This window comes from Oncorhynchus keta, chromosome 14, assembly GCF_023373465.1.
Source record: "Oncorhynchus keta strain PuntledgeMale-10-30-2019 chromosome 14, Oket_V2, whole genome shotgun sequence".
In the NCBI taxonomy this organism is placed as follows: domain Eukaryota; kingdom Metazoa; phylum Chordata; class Actinopteri; order Salmoniformes; family Salmonidae; genus Oncorhynchus; species Oncorhynchus keta.
Window position 1 is genome coordinate 76,722,583 of NC_068434.1, and position 26,685 is coordinate 76,749,267.

Consider the following 26,685-nt stretch of genomic DNA (forward strand, 5'->3'; position numbering starts at 1 on the left):
GTCCTAAACATACAGTGCAAGCACCATATTAAAAACATGTTTTACTTCCAAACTATTCTGTCGCACCTGTCTCTGTCGCGTGGTAGCCGGCATTATTTCACTTCGCACGAGACCTGCGGTTAAGAGCATGGGCGGACACCTGACAGTTATAGCGGCTTCGCGCTAGACAGATACAATTGGATTATATACAGTGATTCACTGGCATTGGAGGCATCGACTCATGTTAAGGTTAACTGGAAACAACCGCTCCCAGTTACTGAGTTTATTCTATAATAAGGGCTGGTTCGGTGACTGTATGCTACTGTAGTTATATTCATATTTTCTCTCGCTTCAAATCCAAAAGATGAAAATATATTTTGCATTGAAAATACAAGATGTAATGTTGTTTATTCGTCAATTTTTCAACGACATTACTATTATTGCAGCGGTTGCCTGGAGGAAAGAAGAGGTACCTCTCCTTGGAGACTTCCCGGGATGCAAAACTCAAGCGCAAGACACAAGAATGGAGCGCAATACTGCTGCTGTCTGATTGGCGAAACGTCCATCGCTTCATCTTTTCACATTAGTTCTACTCGACGAAGCTCTAACCAGGTCTATTGCAACCAGGACTCGACCACGAGACATCTAACTTGTAGAGACAGTAGGCTAACATTTGTCTCGGGTTTGTTTATTCGGAAAAGCCTATTATTTAAGAAATAGGCGGACGGCTTTTCCGTGGTGCTGAAGATAGGACTTCGCTGATCTACGAGTGAGGAGAATCAGTACACGAGCTCACACCTGTCAGCTTTATGATATCAGGTGCTTTCGCTAAGGTAAATTTATTCCCACACGTTTCTAGATAATGTTTTTGTCATGTGAGTTACGTCATAAAACATAACTAGGCCAACTGTCTTCAATCGAATAGTAGGCTGGGTTGACATCTCACCTGTATTTATTTAGCCAGTTAAGTTTTTGTGTTCTTGTACATGGATTTTTTTTTGTCCATACAGAACCTCGTTACCCATCATATTGATAGGCTACATTGATACATTGAGCCTATTTAGTTTTATTGAACTATAACAGCTTCATTAGCATGTCTTTGCTTGATTTGTTGATTGTCTCACTGTCTTATACGGTTTCCACTAGATACCACAGCCACAAAGTCAAAATTGTCAATGTCGTAAAAATTCAAGAAAACCAAAATGTGCTTTTTGGTCTTAATTTAAGGTTAGGGTTAGGCATAAGGTTAGCAGTATGGTTAAGGTTAGGGTTTTTAGAATATACATTTTAGAAATAGGGGGGTTCAGGACTTTGTGGCTATGTCAACTCGTGATGACCGTCCCTACAGGTGACAATTGGGCAACTGTATATACATATATTGTTAATACAATTGTTTTTGTACAGTAAGGCTATCTCCTAGCCTACTTTTGTGCGAGAAACGTTTTCCTAAACATTTCTGTGGTCTTGCCTTTGCTCATAGGAATCAAACAGTGGATTGCAATAACCTATAGTTTTCATCAGCACATTTTAGAGGTGACATAAGACCTATAGCCTAATTACAGTGGATAGATGTGTTTGTTGAAGAAATGATCATGCTCTCTCCTCTGGTATCCATCATACAGCACCATATATTGATATTGTACCTTGCCATTATTGTCATTAGTCAAGCAGATATTATTCTTCTGCTCCTCTTTGCCCTGGTTCTCCTCTCCCAAAGTTTGAACATAATGAATGCTGCCACTGTCTTTCCCTCATTTGGAGTCATGCCTAGTTGCTCCTTGCAGACTGCCATATCAAGCATGCATTATTCAATTTAAGTGGTCAGTGAATGAACTCAAATTGTGTTCATCCTAATTATACACTGAGTACATAGGGAAAGTATCCCATTATTCATACTGCGATTCACAAGTCTCATTTTAGAGCAGGCTAGGTAGACTGACTGCAAATATTTTCTGTGATAAATGACAGAGCATTCTTATTTGGTTTGGAATATTATTTTCACCTTGTTTTGTGAGATGGGAAATGGCATATATTTGATTGATGTCTGTGTTTAACTCCACTTTCAAATGAACCATGATTCTGTTCAATTTCTCATTATTACCAGATGCACTGAGGCAGACAGAAATCTGAGAATAAATACACTCCCCACCGTTTTTGATGTAAGAAGGTACAATAACTAAAAACTGTCATTAAAAACAAACACGCGCAAATCTCCAACAGCACCTGCTGCATGCAGGTAAAGACAAGAATGTGACAGCAAGGTGTGGTTATGGGCCTGCGTTACAGGATCCAAGGGACAATAGAGTTGTGAGGATCAGCTTTATATTATTGATTTGTGTAGTGCCTGTGTGGATAACAGACGTGGATAACGAATAGAAAGTTTTGTATCTGACCTACAGTATATGTGGCTCAGAGATGCCCTATGGAGCTGACCCAGAGGAGGTGTCGGATTATAAAGGTGATGGTCGCAAGGATCAGGTGTCAGTATTAACTGCAGTGCAAACTGCAAACCCTTAAATAGGCCTACATCACTTTATACTTTATACTTTATGACAAAGAGTGAGTGAGTTCAGCATACTGGGTTCCATTTGTTCTCCCCTCCTTGCTTCCAAAAACATTTTACGTTTTGTGCCAAAAAAAAGAATCTCTTGGTAATTGATGACGAAGGTCAGTGATCCGTTCTTTGGCCAGTTCATGTTTTTCTCCTACAAATCTGCTGCTAGGTGCTCTGATGAACAAAATAGAAAAATCTTGGGCCAAAGAACACAAAAAATTGCTGTGTTTACTAGCTCTGAAAAAGTGACCCAGTCTATAAGCATGGGTATGACACGTTGTGGAAAATGTAATTTACACATCAATGGAATAAATGATGATAATGATTTGTTAGGCTACTCCAGCTCTTACTGATCCCTGATAGATACAGCGTATTCAATGGCTTTTTGAGGACCTCAGCTTTCTGCCATCATTGGGGTCCTATTGGGCATCAAGTTTTAGGCCTCTGTGAAGCCACTCTGTACATTTGCTGATTATAGAAACATTATGTGCAATATTTGTGCAGTATTGTGCAACTTAGTTTTTTTGTAACAGGAAATTAGTATGTTAATCATGTTAAAATGCCCCCCAACCCCTTTTCACTTGATGCCAGAGAATGCAGGTGCTGTCCAACTAGAGAATAAGGCCCCTTTGAGGTGGTGTCCATGTGACTGAATGCAATGGCTTCTGTCAGCGGCCAGGGTCATTGGACACAGCTGAGCTTTGACGCATACAAAATGTGCTTGAAGATGCTGTGCTCATACTGAGGCTGGCAGAGGCCCAGTGGAGCTGGGACATAGCACTCCAGATGGCTCTGCAGTGACCAACGGCTCCTCGGAACGGAGGGAAGAGCGCAGTCCAAGCCCAGCTGGAAGCTAGGGATGCGTTACTGCCGGTGTGAGAGTGAGTGTACTTGTGTGCAGGGCCGGCCACAGGGGGCCCGCCCTACCATACCTCCTTGCCTATCCAAATAAAATATTTAAATATTGATTTATTTGACCGAGACGCGCTGACAGAAAGATGCATCAATCTCAGATAAAGCATCTTTGAGCAAAACAGAGACCCCTGTCTCAATATGTCTCGACCATGTACAGTATCTGATCCTGTCTGGACCAAAAGAGTACGGAATGTCATACCATTTCTGTCCAGACAGCATCAGATATATGGGCTAAATATAGTAATACAGAGGGGCGCTGTTTTGCTCACTCAGATGCTTTCGTCGGTCAGTGAGTTTCAGCAGAGAGGAAGAGGCGAAGCGAGAGGGCTGACAATCTCCAAAATCGGCCTAATGCATTTCTATGGGCATAATAAGCAGACCTAAACTTGTCGCCTGCCTTCCCGCCTTTGGGACAACGACTCCCGTTGTTAGGGCAGAGAGATGAGCATCTCGTCATTATATACAGTGGGGAGAACAAGTATTTGATAAACTGCTGATTTTGCAGGTTTTCCTACTTACAAAGCATGTAGAAGTCTGTAATTTTTATAATAGGTACACTTAAACTGTGAGACGGAATCTAAAACAAAAATCCAGAAAATTACATTGTATGATTTTTAAGTAATTAATTAGCATTTTATTGCATGACATAAGAATTTGATCACTTACCAACCAGTAATAATTCCAGCTCTCACAGACCTGTTAGTTTTTCTTTAAGAAGCCCTCCTGTTCTCCACTCATTACCTGTATTAACTGCACCTGTTTGAACTCGTTACCTGTATAAAATACACCTGTCCACACACTCAATCAAACAGACTCCAACCTCTCCACAATGGCCAAGACCAGAGAGCTGTGTTAGGACATCAGGGATAAATTGTAGACCTGCACAAGGCTGGGGTGGAGGACAATAGGCAAGCAGCTTGGTGAGAAGGCAACAATTGTAGGCGCAATTATTAGAAAATGGAAAAAGTTCAAGATGACGGTCAATCACCCTCGGTCTGGGGCTCCATGCAAGATCTCACCTCGTGGGGCATCAATGATCATGAGGAAGGTGAGGGATCAGCCCAGAACTACACGGCAGGACCTGGTCAATGACCTGAAGAGAGCTGGGACCACAGTCTCAAAGAAAACCATTAGTAACACACTCTGCCGTCATGGATTAAAATCCTGCAGCGCACGCAAGGTCCCCCTGCTCAAGCCAGCGCATGTCCAGGCCCATCTGAAGTTTGCCAATGACAATCTGGATGATCCAGAGGAGGAATGGGAGACGGTCATGTGGTCTGATGAGACTAAAATAGAGCTTTTTGGTCTAAACTCCACTCGCCGTGTTTGGAGGAAGAAGAAGGATGAGTACAACCCAAAGAACACCATCCCAACCGTGAAGCATGGAGGTGGAAACATAATTATTTGGGGCTGCTTTTCTGCAAAGGGGACAGGACAACTGCATCATATTGAGGGGAGGATGGATGGGGCAATGTATCGCGAGATCTTGGCCAACAACCTCCTTCCCTCAGTAAGAGCATTGAAGATGGGTCGTGGCTGGGTCTTCCAGCATGACAACGACCCGAAACACACAGCCAGGGCAACTAAGGAGTGGCTCCGTAAGAAGCATCTCAAGGTCCTGGAGTGGCCTAGCCAGTCTCCAGACCTGAACCCAATAGAAAATCTTTGGAGGGAGCTGAAAGTCCGTATTGCCCAGCGACAGCCCCGAAACCTGAAGGATCTGGAGAAGGTCTGTATGGAGGAGTGGGCCAAAATCCCTGCTGCAGTGTGTGCAAACCTGGTCAAGAACTACAGGAAACATATGATCTCTCTAATTGCAAACAAAGGTTTCTGTACCAAATATTAAGTTCTGCTTTTCTGATGTATCAAATACTTATGTCATGCAATAAAATGCAAATTAATTACTTAAAAATCATACAATGTGATTTTCTGGATGGCCATTGTGGAGAGGTTGGAGTCTGTTTGGTTGAGTGTGTGGACAGGTGTCTTTTATACAGGTAACAAGTTCAAACAGGTGCAGTTAATACAGGTAAAGAGTGGAGAACAGGAGGGTTCTTAAAGAAAAACTAACAGGTCTGTGAGAGCTGGAATTATTACTGGTTGGTAGGTGATCAAATACTTATGTCATGCAATAAAATGCAAATTAATTATTTAAAAATCATACAATGTGATTTTCTATAATAATATATATATTTTTTTTTTTAACAATTACAGACCTCTACATGCTTTGTAAGTAGGAAAACCTGCAAAATCGGCAGTGTATCAAATATTTGTTCTCCCCACTGTATAGATCTCTGGTTTCAGCCTCATGCGAAATGGAAAGGCAAGTTGGCGGGTCCACAGTGCACTGTTAGGATACTGGCTTCCCTTAAAGTACATAGATGTTTTGCCAAAATTATATAATTAATTGTCTAAATAAAAATATTCAAAATACTTCACCAGATAGCATGACTTAGCCACAGAGGATCATTAGCTTCTTTTAAAACATAGCTGTGTAGGCCTATGCCTAATTGGGAAGGCCACAATTTCGGCAGCACGTTTTGCAATAGTGTCGAACTGATTGAGTTGCGGCTGTCAGTGAAAAACATCTAAAATATGCATGAAGATAATGTGTCTTGAGTATAATTTTATATGTTGTAAGAAGAAGAAGGGGAGGGGTGTGCAGCGAAGACATGTTGTGTCAATCTTCAGAATGCACACACTCAGCTCTCCAGAATGCACTCAGCTGTCTCCCATCAATTCTTGCGCATTCGCTGTTTCATTCTGTGAATTGTTTGCCCTTTGATTGCTTATATTTTAAATCAATTCCCCATATGTCACCAGTAGGCGTAGTAAATGTACCGTTAATCCCCCGTCATTTGGTTACATTCATTTCTGTTAATGCATGTATTAATTACAGTACAGTCATTTACCATGCTCATTCTCGGAATGGAAATGTTATTTGCAGTGTTCATAACCTGCTACACTTGTGATTTTGGTTTATATCATAACCAATACGAGTCTTGTCAATCTTTTCATTGTCTTTTGATTGAAGTGCTCCATGAGCAATGAGCATGAGTCTGGTTTCTCAGGAGTGCCTGAGCACGCATAGAAGTAGGCCTACCTGACCTGCTGCGTGTAAATATAAGAACGTTCCCATTAGGCAATGTCTGATTGTCTTAACTCACCACTTCCACCAGTAATAAGCTGAGCTTCTCAATTATTTTTTTTCACCTCACACATCAAATCAAATCAAAATGTATTGGTCACATACACATGGTTAGCAGATGTTAATGCGAGTGTAGCCAAATGCTTGTGCTTCTCGTTCTGACAGTGCAGTAATATCTAACAAGTATCTAACAATTTAACAACAACTACCTTATACACACAAGTGGCAAGGCTTTCGACTCTGTCAATCACCATATTCTTATCGGCAGACTCAATAGCCTCGGTTTTTCTGATGACTGCCTTGCCTGGTTCACCAACTACTTTGCAGACAGAGTTCAGTTTGTCAAATCGGAGGGCATGCTGTCCGGTCCTCTGGCAGTCTCTATGGGGGTGCCACAGGGTTCAATTCTCGGGCCGACTCTTTTCTCTTTATGTATCAATGATGTTGCTCTTACTGTGGGCGATTCCCTGATCCACCTCTACGCAGACGACACCATTCTGTATACTTCCGGCCCGTCCTTGGACACTGTGCTATCTAATCTCCAAACGAGCTTCAATGCCATACAACACTCCTTCCGTGGCCTCCAACTGCTCTTAAACGCTAGTAAAACCAAATGCATGCTTTTCAACCGTTCGCTGCCCGCACCCTCCCGCCCGACTAGCATCACCACCCTGGATGGTTCCGACCTAGAATATGTAGACATCTATAAGTACCTAGGTGTCTGGCTAGACTGTAAACTCTCCTTCCAGACTCAAATCAAACATCTCCAATCTAAAATCAAATCTAGAGTCGGCTTTCTATTCCGCAACAAAGCCTCCTTCACTCACGCCGCAAAACTTACCCTAGTAAAACTGACTATCCTACCGATCCTCGACTTCGGCGATGTCATCTACAAAATAGCTTCCAATACTCTACTCAGCGAACTGGATGCAGTTTATCATAGTGCCATCCGTTTTGTTACTAAAGCACCTTATACCACCCACCACTGCGACCTGTATGCTCTAGTCGGCTGGCCCTCGCTACATATTCGTCGCCAGACCCACTGGCTCCAGGTCATCTACAAGTCCATGCTAGGTAAAGCTCCGCCTTATCTCAGTTCACTGGTCACGATGGCAACACCCATCCGTAGCACGCGCTCCAGCAGGTGTATCTCACTGATCATCCCTAAAGCCAACACCTCATTTGGCCACCTTTCGTTCCAGTTCTCTGCTGCCTGTGACTGGAACGAATTGCAAAAATCGCTGAAGTTGGAGACTTTTATCTCCCTCACCAACTTCAAACATCTGCTATCTGCTAACCGATCGCTGCAGCTGTACATAGTCTGTCGGTAAATAGCCCACCCAATTTTACCTACCTCATCCCCATACTGTTTATATTTATTTATTTTTCTGCTTTTTTGCACACTCATTTCTTTACCTATACATAACCATCTGATCATTTATCACTCCAGTGTTAATCTGCAAAATTGTAATTATTCGCCTACCTCCTCATGCCTTTTGCACACAATGTATATAGACTCTCTTTTTTTTCTACTGTTATTGACTTTGTTATTGTTTACTCCATGTGTAACTCTGTGTTGTTGTCTGTTCACACTGCTTTGCTTTATCTTGGCCAGGTCGCAGTTGCAAATGAGAACTTGTTCTCAACTAGCCTACCTGGTTAAATAAAGGTGAAAAAAAAAGTGTAAAGGGATAAATAATGGATGAGCGATGGCCGTGCGATGGCCGTGCGGCATAGGCAAGATGCAGTAGATGGTATAGAGTACAGTATATACATATGAGATGAGTAATGTAGGGTATGTAAACATTATATAAAGTGGCATTGTTTAAAGTGACTAGTGATAGATTTATTACATCCAATTATTAATTATTAAAGTGGCTAGAAATTTGAGTCTGTATGTTGGCAGCAGCCACTCAATGTTAGTGTTTAACAGACTGATGGCCTTGAGATAGAAGCTGTTTTTCAGTCTCTTGGTCCCAGCTTTGATGCACCTGTACTGACCTCTCCTTCTGGATGATAGCGGGGTGAACAGGCAGTGGCTCGGGTGGTTGTTGTCCTTGATGATCCTTTTGGCCTTCCTGTGACATCGGGTGATGTAGGTGTCCTGGAGAGCAGGTAGTTTGCCTCCGGTGATGCGTTGTGCAGACCGCACTACCCTGTGGAGAGCCTTACTGTTGTGGGTGGAGCAGTTGCTGTACCAGGCTGTGATACAGTCCGACAGGATGCTCTCGATTGTGCATCTGTAAAAGTTTGTGAGTGTTTACGGTGACAAACCAACATTTGTCAGCCTCCTGAAGTTGAACAGGCGCTGTTGCGCCTTCTTCGCTACTGTCCCGTCGATGTGGATAGGGGGGTGCTCCCTCTGCTGTTTCCTGAAGTCCACGATCATCTCCTTTGTTTTGTTGACGTTGAGTGAGAGGTTATTTTCCTGACCACACACCGAGGGCCCTCACCTCCTCCCTGTAGGTTGTCTCGTCGTTGTTGGTAATCAAGCCTACCACTGTAGTGTCGTCTGCAAACTTGATGATTGAGTTGGAGGCGTGCATGGCCATGCAGTCATGGGTGAACAGGGAGTATAGGAGAGGGCTGAGAATGCACCCTTGTGGTGACCCAGTGTTGAGGATCAGCGGGGTGGAGATGTTGTTTCCTACCTTCACCACCTGGGTGCGGCCCGTCAGAAAGTCCAGGACCCAGTTGCACATTGAGGGGTTCAAGACCCAGGCTTAATGACGAGTTTGGAGGGTTCTATGGTGTTAAATGCTGAGCTGTTGTCGATAAACAGCATTCGTACATTGCTATTCCTCTTGTCCAGATGGGTTAGGGCAGTGTGCAGTGTGCAGTGTGCAGTGTGATTGCGATTGCGTCGTCTGTGGACCTATTGGGGCGGTAAGCAAATTGTATTTAATAAATATTTCCAACACTCCTGGCCACCAAGCCTCTGAGTGAAGAGCAAAATATCATGATCTGATGATCCCATATATTCAGTGGAAACGTAATAAAAAACTGCTGTTTCTCTCGAGTTCACAGGTGATGGAAACTCTGAGGGCCCGGAATAGGCTAGTTGACACAATGTTGCAAGTTATCTAGCAACAGCTTCTGGCCGGACCCAGTTGATGATTTGATACAATGTTGTACAAGTCAAGACAGATAGAAATGAGGCAGAGTAGAGAGTTGAATGTGATTGAAAGAACCAGCATTTTCATCAGGAGATTTTCAGTTTTTATTTGTCGGCTTTAGGCTTATGTATTTTACTTAGTTGACGATGGAAATTATAGGCCTACTGATGCATTGGCCTATGGGCTATCTCTGAGTTCTATGCACTCATTTCTCTAGCCGCCAATGGGCCATAGCGTATCAATGTGTCCTTATGGCAGAGGCTGATGCTCTCGCCTTAGTTACATTATTACTCTTAGAATTTTAGAATTTTACTTCAGATCTTTATGATTAACCACGTGACACTGATTTTGAAAAACTGAAACGTTATTCTTGAAATAATCTTACGTGAAGTTCATGTGATAACATGTGACAACATGTAAAGCAACATGTGATAACATGAAACTACACGTGTTAACATGTGATCGCATGTGAAGTGTTCCAAAAACACGTTTTCACATGATTTCATGTGAAATCATGTATTTTTTCTGTAAGGGGTGAATCTGTCCGAATGGACATTATAGACAATTCACTTTTTTTCACAGTTTTTGTTACTATTGGATTTCGAATAATATACAGTAGATCCTTATAGATTATCAGTTACTACCATGGGGATGTATTGAAGCCATGGTACTGTGTAGCTTGGTGGCCCTGTACAGGGGGAGGGGGGTTTGGATCACTCTTGAGTCTGATTAAGGACAGTGATTCGGTGTGTAGGCAGTGGCTTGTGCGACATTACAAGATCTCTCTCTTTTAAAAAAAGAACCACCTGAGATCCCAAGGCGGAGCAGGAGCGCATGACGACAAACACACACAGTGGCTTCAAAGAGCTAACCATCCTTCGCCGTTTCCATTTGGCAGGCCGCTAGAGAGCAGAGCGGGAGAGAGAGAGAAAAGAAGCCTGCTCTTTTCATTCCACCACATCTGTTCCGTGAAGGAATAAGAGCATGATCTGCACTCTGATCACAATGAATAATTCCTCACCCGGCTATAAATATGTGCTCCCATGAACACTGAGCCTCTTTCAATGCCAGGAATCTTCGCACTCTATACAGCGCAGCATCACCAGGCAACACCCATGGCCTTGTCGACTGGTTTGGAGCTGGAGAATCAGAGACACCAGTTGAGTTTACTGGGTAGATCCTGCAGTTGAATGACCAAAGCGCCCTCACATTCATGGGTGGAATGTTATTCATATTTTTCATAATTTCATAATTAATTAACATTATTATAGTTTTTAAACCAGAAATCTGGTGTTTCTATGCCAAACGGTTTTGTTATATTTTAGTTTTCTGTGATGTATATAAAGTGTAATATTGGGATGCGAACTCAAAATGGAATAACTTTCAACTCTCTATCTGACATGGTACATGTATGTGTCTTCTTTTTTTAAGCCCATAACCATGTGTGTGAGGTGTATACTTCTGTGTCAAATTAGATTTGTTTAAGACTACCAAGAAACCCTGATTTAGCTCACTGCAGTAACATTTTATTAAGGAAAGCTTGACTTGTGAATTAGACTACAGCTTGACAACCAAATAATCCAATGGGTTAATAATATTGCTGAGAAAATATAAATTGAATGTGCTTTTCTCCCTCTGCAAAATGTTTATTTACATTCTCCTGAAATCAACATGCCTACAATGCAATTTATACTACCATCATTAGAGGTGACTTATGGTTTGGTAGCTACATTTCAGGCTCTTAGTCATCAATGACTATTAATTTCTAGTCAATCCTATAGGAATAGCTTCACATTTAGCTTTAGATCAGATCTGTGTACCAAATGACACACTATTTGCTAAATAGTGCACTACTTTTGACCATAGCCTTGGTCAAAAGAAGTGCACTATAAAGGGAATAGAGTTCCATTTGATGGCAGCCTGAGCCTTAAACAGGAAGTAGATGAATGTGATATTGGTCCATCACCTCTAATGGGAACAAAAGGTCATCCCTTAATTATTCATTTGGGATGTCAAACAATCCTCAGCCGCTGTTATTTAGAGGAGGAGATCCATTGAATAATGCAGAGGGAGGATTCTCTTTCCTCCTCCAAAACCAGAGGCACCCACACACATGTTTTATAGTAGAGCCTTATCTTTATGCTAGAGCCCCCTGTCATTTTAGACCAACCCGACCTTCACTGTCACTTCTGGTGAAACTTGGGATGGCATAGAAGGTGACATGTGACTCGTGTTGTTTTTCTACATATTCTAGTGCCTGTTTACAGAGTGCTCCATGCAGGGAGAGAACGATAATGCATTAAAACAGCTGAATCATTATGGTTGTCTTCCCACTCCCCCTATCTGTTGTGGTAGACTACCCTTGTCAATTGCTTTTAAGCAGCTTTCTTAAGATTTAGGGGGTGCAGCTCAAGAAGCAAAAGGAGATATTAATGCTATTAAAGTGCATTACAGTGAAGAATGGGGTAATGTGAGTCGCTACCGTGGGAAGAATAGCTGGGAGGAAGCAGAGAGGATTCAGACAAGTGTGGGGGAGAGTCTGCAAATGTGCTCTTTGTTGGGCATGAGAGAGATAGAGAGAGAAGCGAAGCAGATAGAGAAGAAAATGGAGAGAGGGGGGGGTGGATGTGGAGAGAGAGGCAGATAGAGAGTGAAAAAGAGAGAGGCACAGAGAAATGAGAAAGAGAGCAAAGGAGAGGCAGAGGGAGAGAGGCGAGAGAGAGAGAAAGAAAGAAAGAGAGAATGACAGAGGGAGATGGAGAGGGAGAGAGAGAGAGAGCGAGAGAGAGAGACCACCTCCAGACTGTTCTCTGAACATGCAGAGATGCACATGTAGAGATACGTGACTCAGACTGCAGAATGAAGGAGGCCGTGGAAACACATTGATTTGGGAAATCAGAGATACCTACACTGAGTATACAAAACATTAAGAACAACTGCTCTTTCCATGACATAGACTGTCCAGGTGAATCCAGGTGAAAGCTATGATCCCTTATTGATGTCACTTGTTAAATCCACTTCAATCAGTATAGATGAAGGGGAGGAGACAGGTTAAAGAAGGATATTTAAGCCTTGAGACAATTGAGACATGTATTGTGTATGTGTGTCATTCAGAGGGTGAATGGGCAAGACAAAATATTTAAATGCCTATGAACGGTTTGTGTCAAGAACTGCAGCGCTGCAGTTTTTTTTACCCTCAACAGTTTCCTGTGTGTATCAAGAATGGTCCACCACCCAAAGGACATTCAGCTAACTTGACACAACTGTGTGAAGCATTGGTCATTATGGGTCATTATCCCTGTGGAACACTTTTGACACATTGTAGAGTCCATGCCCCAATGAATTGAGGCTGTTCTGAGTGCAAGAAGGGGGGATGCAATATTATGAAGGTGTTCCTAATGTTTGGTATACTCAGTGTATTTTAACCAGACAATGGAGTTAAGATCATATTCAATATGAAAGCAATCTAGTAATTGGAATAATAAAATGTTCATAGCAGTGAGTTTCTGGGACACAGGAAATCTCTTTACTCCCTGTTGCCCTAATAGAACACCAAATGATCAATACATCTCTATAATTAATAATGTACTTCAGGAGGGATGAGTTTTTATGGCTACATTACTGGATACTTCAGTTCAGTCTGTCAACCAAGAGAACACATCTTTTTAATGTATTTCCTGCTAGAACCAGTGCTTGAATTGGAATGAAATAGGTGCCGGTACTCATTTTGGGTGTCGGTACAGTTTATATTTATGTGCAGGAGCTCCACAATACTTGTGAGCTAATATTCTATAAGAGGAACAGGAGCTCAAGCAGTAGAACATTTGATGTGACCTCCTGCTCAAGTCAAGCACTGGCTAGAACTGAGGTAAGATTGAAGACTAACCCGACACAAACGATGGATTGTTTGTGCTTGCCTGCAGAGTAAATGCAGAGCTTTACATTTAAAAAAAAGAAAGTACCTGGAAATGGCTTTCTTGCCTTTGCACAAGGCTTTATCTAAATAACCTTCCATAAGAACAGTGCCTAAACACTTAGAAAAAAAGTTGCTATCTTGAACCTAAAAGGGTTCTTTGGCTTTGCTCATAGGATAACCCTTTGAAGAACCCTTTTTGGTTCCAGGTAGAACCATTCCCACATAGGGTTCTACATGGAACCCTAAAGGGTTCTACCTGCAACCAAAAAGGGTTATCCTATGGGGACAGCTGAAGAACACTTTTGAAACCCTTTTTTCTAAGAGTGTACTGTACATGTACAGGTTTCATTTGTCTCTAGTTTTAGCTGCCAGGTAAGGTATTAGTTATGCAACTGATCAATTGAGAAATGAAAACATTATTTTGGTTCACTGCTGGGGACCCTCTGAGAGATCATTGTAGATTTTGTGCCAGTCAGTATTTCTCAGGAAGATAATGTCCTTATTCCCAGAGTTTGACGTTGCTGTACGGTACCTAGTGACAACGCTCGTTTGTCTTGGCCTTGAAATAAAGGTGAGGATGAACTGGGGAGCGGATTTGATCTGCGTGTCTCTGTATAGCTAGGGAGCCAGGGATGTGTATTGCTATATTGCTGCTCAGGGGGATGAACATATTCCTCCAGGCAGACAAGGTCACTGTTCGGAGGCTGAGGGCCGAGGGAGGATAAAGGCAGCAGGCAGGGGCCAGGTGCTCTGTGAGTTAGTTTGTGGATGGATGGCACTGAGCCTAGAAAACAGAGCCAGGGAGCCAGAGTCCAGCCTTCCCTCTGCTCGGGACTCTCCTACTACCCCTGCTCTGTGGGGCTCTGAAAGCATTGCTTAACTCCTGTGGAACCCAACGTCCAGGTGCCAGGGTGTTGATCAATTAGGCAACTGTGTTTCAGCCCAAGTTAGGCAGGGTAGCCTAGTGGTTGGAGTGTTGGACTAGTAACCGGAAGTTCAAGTTCAAACCCCCGAGCTGACAAGGTATAAATCTGTCATTCTGCCCCTGACCAGGCAGTTAACCCACTGTTCCTAGGCCGTCAGTGAAAATAAGAATTTGTTCTTAACTGACTTGCCTAGTTAAAAAAATACACAAATGTATTCTGCACTAAAGCCTGTCAAGTTATTAGCTGGCAGTGTAGCGCTATTCAAGCCATTTCAGCCATTCTGTGATACAGACACAGACACCGGTACACTGTAGCCGGGGCAGCCTCAGTGAGTGAACTTTTCTCTGAGAGAGCTATCAGCTGTGTTATAAAACAGAGTGAAAATAGAGTAAATGTTACTTTAACAGCAAACATTCAAATGTAGTCACAGGTTATTCAGTTGAATTGTGACACAAAAGACCAGGTTCATGCAGAAGTGTAGGTGTGGCAGGTGGTTAACAGTTGTGGTTTTATTTAAATGCATTAACAATGCTGCTGCATAGATTTGCCTTCCATTTGAATACTACATTTGACATATTGTATTGTAAACATGTCCGTCTCTGAAAGCTAGATTAACAGAACATCTTACTGCCCATACGAACCTCTTTCTACAGATGGTGGGAGGTTCACTGGAGACGACATCGTCCAAATATTATTCAGTATCGCTCCTTAGAAGCCACACAGCTTTCATAGATAGAGATAGCAACCCACTGGGCACCCATCGGTTGAATCAACGTTGTTTCCACGTCATTTCAATGAAATTATGTTGAACCAATGTGGAATAGATGTTGAATTATCTGTGCCCAGTGGGAAGCCCTCTCTCTAATTAGTATTATTTTCATTAATTCACTCACCCTCTCCTCTCACAAGTTACCAATGTTAGGTTTGTGTAATGTGACATGAATTTTTGTAGTCATAATTAAGCTTGGGATTGTAGTGGAGCTATTTGTATTACAGACGTAGATAACTGCTGTAGCTTGACTGAACTGTTACGCTCTCTCTCTCTAGATATATAGCACCTTCTCTAGTGTTCAGTGTGTAGTATATATTCAGACCTAATATTTATTTGTTTCATTTGTTTATTTGGATCCCCATTAGCTTTTTGCAGAAGCATCAGCTACTCTTTCTGGGGTCCAGAAAAACACAACATATGACAAGTAATACAACACTGATAAACTGATAGATAAGGACAGTCGCACACATTTGAAATACAATGATATACAAATAATACAACTATAAAAGAATGTGTGTCTGTGCTTGTGCTGTGTGTGTGTGTGTGTGTGTGTGTGTGTGTGTGTGTGTGTGTGTGTGTGTGTGTGTGTGTGTGTGTGTGTGTGTGTGTGTGTGTGTGTGTGTGTGTGTGTGTGTGTGTGTGTGTGTGTGTGTGTGTGTGTGTGCGTGTGCGTGCGTGCGTGCGTGTGTGTGTGTGTGTCCTCACAGTCTTCGCTATTCTATGAGATGTTATTTAATCTGTTTTTTTAAGGTAATTTTGCTGTTTGCTTGAGTAATTGGAGATGGAAGGGAGTTCTATGCGATCATGGTTCTGTATAATACTGTGCATTGCCGTTGATTCGTTTGGACTTGGGGACTGTGAACAGAAACCTGGTGACATGTCTTGTGGGGTATGTATGGGTGTCTGAGCTGAATGTTATTTGATTATACAGACAATCTAGAATTTTCATCACAGTAATATTTATCATGAAAACTAGAAGAGAAGCAGTTAATCTCTCGTCAACCCTCCACCAGGAAAGACTGGCATGAATGTTATTGATATTATTTCTGTATGTGTAGTTAAGAGCAAGGCATGCTAGATTTTTCTTTGCTGCACTTGACCATATTACCAGACAGTAATCAAGATGGGACAAGACCAGAGCCTTAACAACTAGGACATTGGATATTTGTGTAAAAAATGCAGATATTTTAATAACTTTTAATGACAAGCCCATGATAATTGACCAGCCAATGTTATACCTAGGAGTTTAGCTTCCTCAACTTGATCAATGGTCACACCATTTATGCACAACTCCAGTTGAGGTTTAGGTCTTACATAATGTTTTGAAACAAATATAATGCTGTTAGATTTAGATGTATTTAAGACCAGTTTATTATAAATCACCCATTCTGATACTGTAACTCCTTATTTATAATTTCAGTAACCTTGGCTTGTCAGCACTGGCTTTAGGTGCTGACATGTAGAGTGTGGAACCATCCGAATACATAGTAATTCTAGCTCTGTGTAAGACCAATGGCAAAATTTGGTTTAATCATTTTTTTAAATAGAGAAGAGTAACGGCCGAAGGGAGCTGCCCTGAGGGTCACCGCACTGTACATATCAAATCAAAGTTTATTTGTCACGTGCGCTGAATACAACAGGTGTAGATCTTACAGTGAAATGCTTACTTACAGGCTCTAACCAATAGTGCAAAAAAGGTATTAGGTGAACAATAGGTAGGTAAAGAAATAAAACAACAGTTAAAAGACAGGCTATATACAGTAGTTAGGCTATAAAAGTAGCGAGGCTACAAACAGACACCAGGGTTAGTCAGGCTGATTGAGGTAGTATGTACATGTAGATATGGTCAAAGTGACTATGCATATATGATGAACAGAGAGTAGCAGTAGCGTAAAAGAGGGGTTGGCGGGTGGTGGGTGGGACACAATGCAGATAGCCCAGTTAGCCAATGTGCGGGAGCACTGGTTGGTCAGCTTAATTGAGGTAGTATTTACATGAATGTATAGTTAAAGTGACTATGCATATATGATAAACAGAGAGTAGCAGTAGAGTAAGAGGGGTTGGGGATGGCACACAATGCAAATAGTCCGGGTAGCCATCTGATTACCTGTTCAGGAGTCTTATGGCTTGGGGGTAAAAACTGTTGAGAAGCCTTTTTGTCCTAGACTTGGCACTCCGGTATCGCTTGCCATGTGGCAGTAGAGAGAACAGTCTATGACTGGGGTGGCTGGGGTCTTTGACAATTTTTAGGGCCTTCCTCTGACACTGCCTGGTGTGGAGGTCCTGGATGGCAGGCAGTTTAACCCCAGTGATGTACTGGGCCGTACGCACTACCCTCTGTAGTGCCTCGCGGTCGGATGCCAAGCAATTGCCGTACCAGGCAGTGATGCAACCATGCTGTTGATGTTACAACTGTAGAAGAATTTTCCATTGAAGAACACTGTCTGAGTTCTATTGGAAAAATAACTCTTCAACCATGTGATGGCAGGTGATGTAAAGCCATAGCAAGTGAGTTTCTTCAATAACAATATATGATCAATAACCATTAATAAAAGGCTAAGTTACATTTTTAGGAGGTTATGTGTAACGGTTTTCGTCCTCCTCTTCTGAGGAGGAGTAGGAAGGATCGGACCAATGCGCAGCGTGGTAAGTGTTCGTCATATTTTTTATCAAAACTGAACACTACACAAACTGAAAACGAAACAGTTCTGTGTGGAAAACACAGACACAGAAAATAATCACCCACCACCAAAAAGGGGAAAACAGGCAATCAGAGACAACGATCGACAGCTGCCTCTGATTGAGAACCATACCAGGCCAAACACAGAAATACAACATAGAAAAAAGAACATAGACTACCCACCCCAACTCATGCCCTGACCAAACTAACACAGACATAATAAAGGAACTAAGGCAGAACGTGACAGTATCCCCCCCCAAAAAATGTGCGGACTCCGGCCGCAAAACCTGAACCTATAGGGGAGGGTCTGGGTGGGCGTCTGTCCGCGGTGGCGGCTCTGGCGCGGGACGTGGACCCCACTCCACCATAGTCTTGGCCCACTTAAGTGGCACCTTTGGAGCGGCGACCCTCGCCACCGACCTCAGACTGGGGACCCTTGCAGCAGGTCCCGAATAGATGGTCAATTCCGGCAGCGCCGTAGTGAAGGGCGACTCCGGCAGCTCCTGGCTGACGGGCGGCACTGGCAGCTCCTGACTGACGGGCGGCTCTGGCAGCTCCTGACTGACGGACGGCTCTGGCAGCTCCTGACTGACGGGCGGCTCTGGCAGCTCCTGGCTGACGGGCGGCACTGGCAGCTCCTGACTGACGGGCGGCTCTGGCAGCTCCTGACTGACGGACGGCTCTGGCAGCTCCTGACTGACGGGCGGCTCTGGAAGCTCCTGACTGACGGGCGGCTCTGGCAGCTCCTGACAGACGGGCGGCTCTGGCAGCTCAGGACAGACGGGCGGCTCTGGCAGCTCCTGACAGACGGGCGGCTCTGGCAGCTCAGGACAGACGGGCGGCTCTGGCACCGCTGGACAGGTGGGAGACTCTGGAAGCGCTGGACAGGAGGGAGCAACTGGAGGGAGGAAACGGAGAGACAGCCTGGTGCGTGGGGCTGCCACTGGAGGCCTGGTGCATGGATGAGGCACCGGATGGACCGGACCATGGAGGCGCACTGGAGGACTCGAGCACCAAGCCTGCACAACCCGTCCTGGCTGGATACTCCCCGTAGCCCGGCAAGTGCGACGGATGGGAACAGACCGCACTGGGCTGTGCTGGCGAACCGGGGACACCGTGCGTAGGGCTGGTGCCATATAACCCTGGCCGAGGAGACGCACTGGAGACCAGTTGCGCTGAGCTGGCTTCATAGTTCCTGGCTCGATGCCCACTCTAGCGCGGCCTATACGAGGAGCTGCGATGTAGCACACCGGGCTATACCTGCGCACTAGGGACACCATGCACCTCACGGCATAACACGGTACCTGCCCGATCCACCTCTCTCCACGGTAAGCACGGGGAGTTGGCTCAGGTCTCCTACCTGACTGACTCCCTGTGTGCCCCCACCCAAGAAATCTTTGGGGCTGCCTCTCGTCACTGTTGCACTGCCGTGCTAACTCCTCATAATGCCGCCGCTCCGCTTTGGCTGCCTCCAGCTCTTCCCTGGGGCGGCAATATGTGCCCAGGGTCCCTTTCCATCCAAAATCTCCTCGCATGTCCAGGAGTCCGGAACCCTCTGCTCCTGGTTTACCACGCTGCTTGGTCCGATTGAGGTGGGTGATTCTGTAACGGTTTTCGTCCTCCTCTTCTGATGAGGAGTAGGAAGGATCGGACCAATGCGCAGCGTGGTAAGAGTCATATTTTTAATCAAGACTGAACACTCCACAAACTGAAAACGAAACAGTTCTGTGTGGAAAACACAGACACAGAAAATAATCACCCACCACCAAAATGTGGAAAACAGGCTACCTAAGTATGATTCTCAATTAGAGACAACGAACGACAGCTGCCTCTGATTGAGAACCATACCAGGCCAAACACAGAAATACAACATAGAAAAAAGAACATAGACTACCCACCCCAACTCATGCCCTGACCAAACTAACACAAAGACATAATAAAGGAACTAAGGTCAGAATGTGACATTATGAGGATAGTTTCCCCATAAATGCATTACTTCCAATCCTTAGGAAAGGCCCAAATTCATGGGACAAATATGTTTTATTAAACAGATACTGATCATTAAATTATCAATATTTACTGCACGCCTGAATTAGAAAAACACACCTTGTGAATTCATTTTACTAAATTCTCTAGCGTTTTTACACTATTAAATGATTAAAAAAGAACTTTAGGCAGTGAAGGGATCACTCCTCTAATTCAATCAGTGTTTCATTTACCAGATAGTTTAATTACCAACCAATCACTGCCCTCTTTGGCCCTGCAGGAGGTCTGATATGACTGATGAGTTCGCTTTCCCATGCCCTCTCCCACATACGGGGAATGGGGAAAACATTTCCAAGAAGAAATTCGATTACCTTACATTGTTCATTTCCTACCAGTGTGGGTGTCTGAGTAATACTTTTTAAAAGAATAATAATTTTAAAAAATACAATCAAAAAATGATCCAGTCAGAATTTAAACATCTTAAACCAGGTAGAACATTTGTAAAATTCTAATGAACTTACATTTCTACATAATTTAGTCTCTGAACAATTGTTCTTCAATCAAAGTATTTTCAATATCGAGCTATATCGAGCAGCACTATCGAGCAGCACTATTTTGGTTGATTTTGTGGAGTAATATTAACATTCTTCATCAAGAATATTGGCAAAATGTTATTATTGACAATGAAAGTGGTAGGAATGTTGTGCCCTTGTAATATAATTGCTTCATTAACTATCAATATAGAATCAAAAACTGTTTTCCAGATTGTATTTGGATTATTATTATTATCACGATGCATATATTGGGTCGCGACTGAGACAAACACCTGGTTAAATTTGGATCCCGAGGCAAAACCAGTTGAGAACCACTGCTTTACAGTAGCCGTTAAAGCTTGTCTCTGAGTTATGATAGGGCCCCACCACAGTTAAACTAATTATGCTCAGGACCTATTATTCCCAAAGCATAGGTGCCTTGTATTCATATTTAATGAAGGATTATCATTAAGATTAACCATTAGTGTTCAACAGCAAGCTTTAGGTTGATGCCTTTCAGAGTTGCTGCAGTCTGAAAAAGCCCACACAATCCCAATTGCACCATGATCCCTTTTTTGAGCCGTTATTAAACATTCATTACATTATTGTGTAATCAGTGCAAAACAGTTGCTAATCTGATTTGACTAACATGGGTTAGCCTAGTGCTTGAAAATGGCCACCACGTACTGTACTTAAGCAGTTGTGACTGTATGTGTAGGGATTGTTGGGTGACCTGAACAACTGAAACAGTAGCTATGCTAGAACAGTTCCTCTTCACTGTCCCCTTACAGATCTGCCTCTCATACCAACAGCAGGGGTTGACTGCAGGTGACAGAATATGTAACACCCGATGCTATGATGTCTATTTGATCTACAGCATTTTATCCCAGTCAAGGATTCATTTAACCATAGGCTTAAATACTGCATCTAGTGTAGAAGTATTACAATTTTTAGCCCTGACGTTGGATGAGGGACCAACAATTCTTTCTTCACAGAGGCAGTGTTGCCTTTGACACTAACAAGAAGTGGACATGGCACGTGTCTCCTAACTTGTGCCATGGTCTGTCTATCTGGTCAACTGACACAGTTAGAGGCCATAATCAATCATCTTTTTGCCTCTGACAATTTAACTCAATGCCATTCTACATTACACATTTATTTTTACCTGTATATATACAGTGGGGCAAAAAAGTATTTAGTCAGCCACCAATTGTGCAAATTCTCCAACTTAGAAAGATGAGAGAGGCTTGTAATTTTCATCATAGGTACACTTCAACTAGAAAATCACATTGTAGAATTTTTAATGAATTTATTTACAAATTATGGTGGAAAATAAGTATTTGGTCAATAACAAAAGTTTATCTCAATACTTTGTTATATACCCTTTGTTGGCAATGACAGAGGTCAAACGTTTTCTGTAAGTCTTCACAAGGTTTTCACACACTGTTGCTGGTATTTTGGCCCATTCCTCCATGCAGATCTCCTTTCGAGCAGTGATGTTTTGGGGCTGTTGCTGGGCTGTTGCTGGGCAACACAGACTTTCAACTCCCTCCAAAGATTTTCTATGGGGTTGAGCTCTGGAGACTGGCTAGGCCACTCCAGGACCTTGAAATGCTTCTTACGAAGCCACTCCTTCGTTGCCTGGGCGGTGTGTTTGGGATCATTGTCATGCTGAAAGACCCAGCCACGTTTCATCTTCAATGCCCTTGCTGATGGAAGGAGGTTTTCACTCAAAATCTCACGATACATGGCCCCATTCATTCCTTCCTTTACACAGATCCTGGTCCCTTTGCAGAAAAACAGCCCCAAAGCATGATGTTTCCACCCCCATGCTTCACAGTAGGTATGGTGTTCTTTGGATGCAACTCAGCATTCTTTGTCCTCCAAACGCGACGAGTTGAGTTTTTACCAAAAAGTTATATTTTGGTTTCATCTGACAATATGACATTCTCCCAATCTTCTTCTGGATCATCCAAATACTCTCTAGCAAACTTCAGACAGACCTGGACATGTACTAGCTTAAGCAGGGAGACACATCTGGCACTGCAGGGTTTGAGTCCCTGGCGGCGTAGTGTGTTACTGATGGTAGGCTTTGTTACTTTGGTCCCAGCTCTCTGCAGACCATTCACTAGGTCCCCCCGTGTGGTTCTGGGATTTTTGCTCACCTTTCTTGTGATCATTTTGAACCCACGGGGTGAGATCTTGCATGGCGCCCCAGATCGAGGGAGATTATCAATGGTCTTGTATGTCTTCCATTTCCTAATAATTGCTCCCACATTTGATTTCTTCAAACCAAGCTGCTTACCTATTGCAGATTCAGTCTACCCACTCTGGTGCAGGTCTACAATTTTGTTTCTGGTGTCCTTTGACAGCTCTTTGGTCTTGGCCATAGTGGAGTTTGGAGTGTGACTGTTTGAGGTTGTGGACAGGTGTCTTTTATACTGATAACAAGTTCAAACAGGTGCCATTAATACAGGTAACGAGTGGAGGACAGAGAAGAAGTTAACTTAAAGAAGAAGTTACAGGTCTGTGAGAGCCAGAAATCTTGCTTGTTTGTAGGTGGCCAAATACTTATGTTCCACCATAATTTGCAAATAAATTCATAAAAAATCCTACAATGTGATTTTCTGGATTTTTTTTCTCATCTTGTCTGTCATTGTTGAAGTGTACCCATGCTGAAAATTACAGGCCTCTCTTATCTTTTTAAGTGGGAGAACTTGCACAATTGGTGGCTGACTAAATACTTTTTTGCCCCACTGTATTTGAAACCATTTCAATGGTAGCACAGTGTCTCACGGACAATGTGTAAGCTCAGAAATCTTTAGAATGTCGTTATCAATGATAACAGGTCCATGAGAACATACAGTAAAGCTCATGACCAAGGGAAGACTATGAATGACTATGTTAAGGCTGTAAAACAATATATTCAGTTGAGATGCTAAATCTATCTTTATTTTCCTTGTTCCCTTGTATGGGTATGTTTATTGATGGACCTTTAAAGACATGCTGTACACAGCTTAGCTCATCATTTGTTAATGAAGCATTGACCTCACCATCACACAGTAGCACAACCAGCATTACCATACATGGTCATATACACTGGGTAGATACAGCATTCAAAGGATGTAGCTATAGTAGTTGCTTGTGCGATCTGTAAAACACGCAGCAACACACCTCGATGTTGCAACAAATAATTCATTGCAACATTGAGTGAGACCTGGAAGCTTCACTTGTATCAGATAATATATATATTTAATAGTGACTCTTAGCCAGCCCCTTTCTTTTCTAAAATGCTGGTAAATGAAAGATTTGGTAGTCTGCACTCGGTTCCGCTGCTCTACGAGGTTACTTGCTCTCAGCTACCTACGCTGCTCTACGAGGTTACTTGCTCCCAGCTACCTACGCTGCTCTACGAGGTTACTTGCTCTCAGCTACCTACGCTGCTCTACGAGGTTACTTGCTCCCAGCTACCTACGCTGCTCTACGAGGTTACTTGCTCTCAGCTACCTACGCTGCTCTACGAGGTTACTTGCTCTCAGCTACCTACGCTGCTCTACGAGGTTACTTGCTCCCAGCTACCTACGCTGCTCTACGAGGTTACTTGCTCTCAGCTACCTACGCTGCTCTACGAGGTTACTTGCTCTCAGCTACCTACGCTGCTCTACGAGGTTACTTGCTCTCAGCTACCTACGCTGCTCTACGAGTTTACTTGCTCCCAGCTACCTACGCTGCTCTACGAGGTTACTTGCTCCCAGCTACCTACGCTGCTCTACGAGGTTACTTGCTCTCAGCTACCTACGCTGCTCTACGAGGTTACTTGCTCCCAGCTACCTACGCTGCTGTACGAGGTTACTTGCTCCCAGCTACCTACGCTGCTCTACGACGTTACTTGCTCCCAGCTACCTACGCTGCTCTACGAGGTTACTTGCTCTCAGCTACCTACGCTGCTCTACGAGGTTACTTGCTCTCAGCTACCTACGCTGCTCTACGAGGTTACTTGCTCTCAGCTACCTACGCTGCTCTACGAGGTTACTTGCTCTCAGCTACCTACGCTGCTCTACGAGGTTACTTGCTCCCAGCTACCTACGCTGCTCTACGAGGTTACTTGCTCCCAGCTACCTACGCTGCTCTACGAGGTTACTTGCTCTCAGCTACCTACGCTGCTCTACGAGGTTACTTGCTCCCAGCTACCTACGCTGCTCTACGAGGTTACTTGCTCCCAGCTACCTACGCTGCTCTACGAGGTTACTTGCTCTCAGCTACCTACGCTGCTCTACGAGGTTACTTGCTCCCAGCTACCTACGCTGCTCTACGAGGTTACTTGCTCTCTGCTACCTACGCTGCTCTATGAGGTTACATGCTCTCTGCTACCTACGATGCTCTACGAGGTTACTTGCTCTCAGCTACCTACGCTGCTCTACGAGGTTACTTGCTCCCAGCTACCTACGCTGCTCTATGAGGTTACTTGCTCCCAGCTACCTACGCTGCTCTACGAGGTTACTTGCTCTCAGCGACCTACGCTGCTCTACGAGGTTACTTGCTCCCAGCTACCTACGCTGCTCTACGAGGTTACTTGCTCCCAGCTACCTACGCTGCTCTACGAGGTTACTTGCTCTCAGCTACCTACGCTGCTCTACGAGGTTACTTGCTCCCAGCTACCTACGCTGCTCTACGAGGTTACTTGCTCTCAGCTACCTACGCTGCTCTACGAGGTTACTTGCTCCCAGCTACCTACGCTGCTCTACGAGGTTACTTGCTCCCAGCTACCTACGCTGCTCTACGAGGTTACTTGCTCCCAGCTACCTACGCTGCTCTACGAGGTTACTTGCTCCCAGCTACCTACGCTGCTCTACGAGGTTACTTGCTCCCAGCTACCTACGCTGCTCTACGAGGTTACTTGCTCTCAGCGACCTACGCTGCTCTACGAGGTTACTTGCTCCCAGCTACCTACGCTGCTCTACGAGGTTACTTGCTCTCAGCTACCTACGCTGCTCTACGAGGTTACTTGTTCCCAGCTACCTACGCTGCTCTACGAGGTTACTTGCTCCCAGCTACCTACGCTGCTCTACGAGGTTACTTGCTCTCAGCTACCTACGCTGCCCTACGAGGTTATTTGCTCTCAGCTACCTACGCTGCTCTACGAAGTTACTTGCTCTCAGCTACCTACGCTGCTCTACGAGGTTATTTGCTCTCAGCTACCTACGCTGCTCTACGGGGTTACTTGCTCCCAGCTACCTACGCTGCTCTACGAGGTTACTTGCTCTCAGCTACCTACGCTGCTCTACGAGGTTATTTGCTCTCAGCTACCTACGCTGCTCTACGAAGTTACTTGCTCTCAGCTACCTACGCTGCTCTACGAGGTTATTTGCTCTCAGCTACCTACACTGCTCTACGAGGTTACTTGATCCCAGCTACCTACGCTGCTCTACGAGGTTACTTGCTCTCAGCTACTTACGCTGCTCTACGAGGTTATTTGCTCTCAGCTACCTACTCTGCTCTACGAGGTTACTTGCTCTCAGCTACCTACTCTGCTCTACGAGGTTATTTGCTCTCAGCTACCTACGCTGCTCTACGAGGGTACTTGCTCCCAGCTACCTACGCTGCTCTACGAGGTTACTTGCTCTCAGCTACCTACGCTGCTCTACGAGGTTATTTGCTCTCAGCTACCTACGCTGCTCTACGAGGTTACTTGCTCCCAGCTACCTACGCTGCTCTACGAGGTTACTTGCTCTCAGCTACCTACGCTGCTCTACGAGGTTACTTGCTCTCAGCTACCTACGCTGCTCTACGAGGTTACTTGCTCCCAGCTACCTACGCTGCTCTACGAGGTTACTTGCTCTCAGCTACCTACGCTGCTCTACGAGGTTATTTGCTCTCAGCTACCTACGCTGCTCTACGAGGTTACTTGCTCCCAGCTACCTACGCTGCTCTATGAGGTTACTTGCTCTCAGCTACCTACAGCCGGTCAATTTCGTATACTAAAGGACAGCTTTCAAATGGAGCCTGTTTTGTTCAGAGTGATTAGTCACCATTAGTGGCAGGCCTGGAAAGCATGAGCGATGGATAGAATAACAGGGGCTTTATTAGTAGAAGTGTTTCTGGAGACAAAGAGCGACCACAACAGGTAAAGATACAAAGACTTGACATCTGCAGTTAGGAT

The 26,685-nt window shown here is 44.0% G+C and overlaps 1 protein-coding gene across 1 annotated transcript in view; it reads left to right on the forward strand.

Annotated features, from left to right (window-relative positions):
- The first annotated feature begins 328 nt into the window (after positions 1-328).
- LOC118376299 (carbohydrate sulfotransferase 8-like) overlaps positions 329-26,685 on the forward strand; it is a 236,222-nt gene continuing 209,865 nt past the window's right edge. Inside the window, exon 1 of the mRNA XM_052462619.1 lies at positions 329-812. The gene's annotated coding sequence lies outside the window, so the exon portion shown is untranslated. The remainder of the gene's footprint in view (positions 813-26,685) is intronic.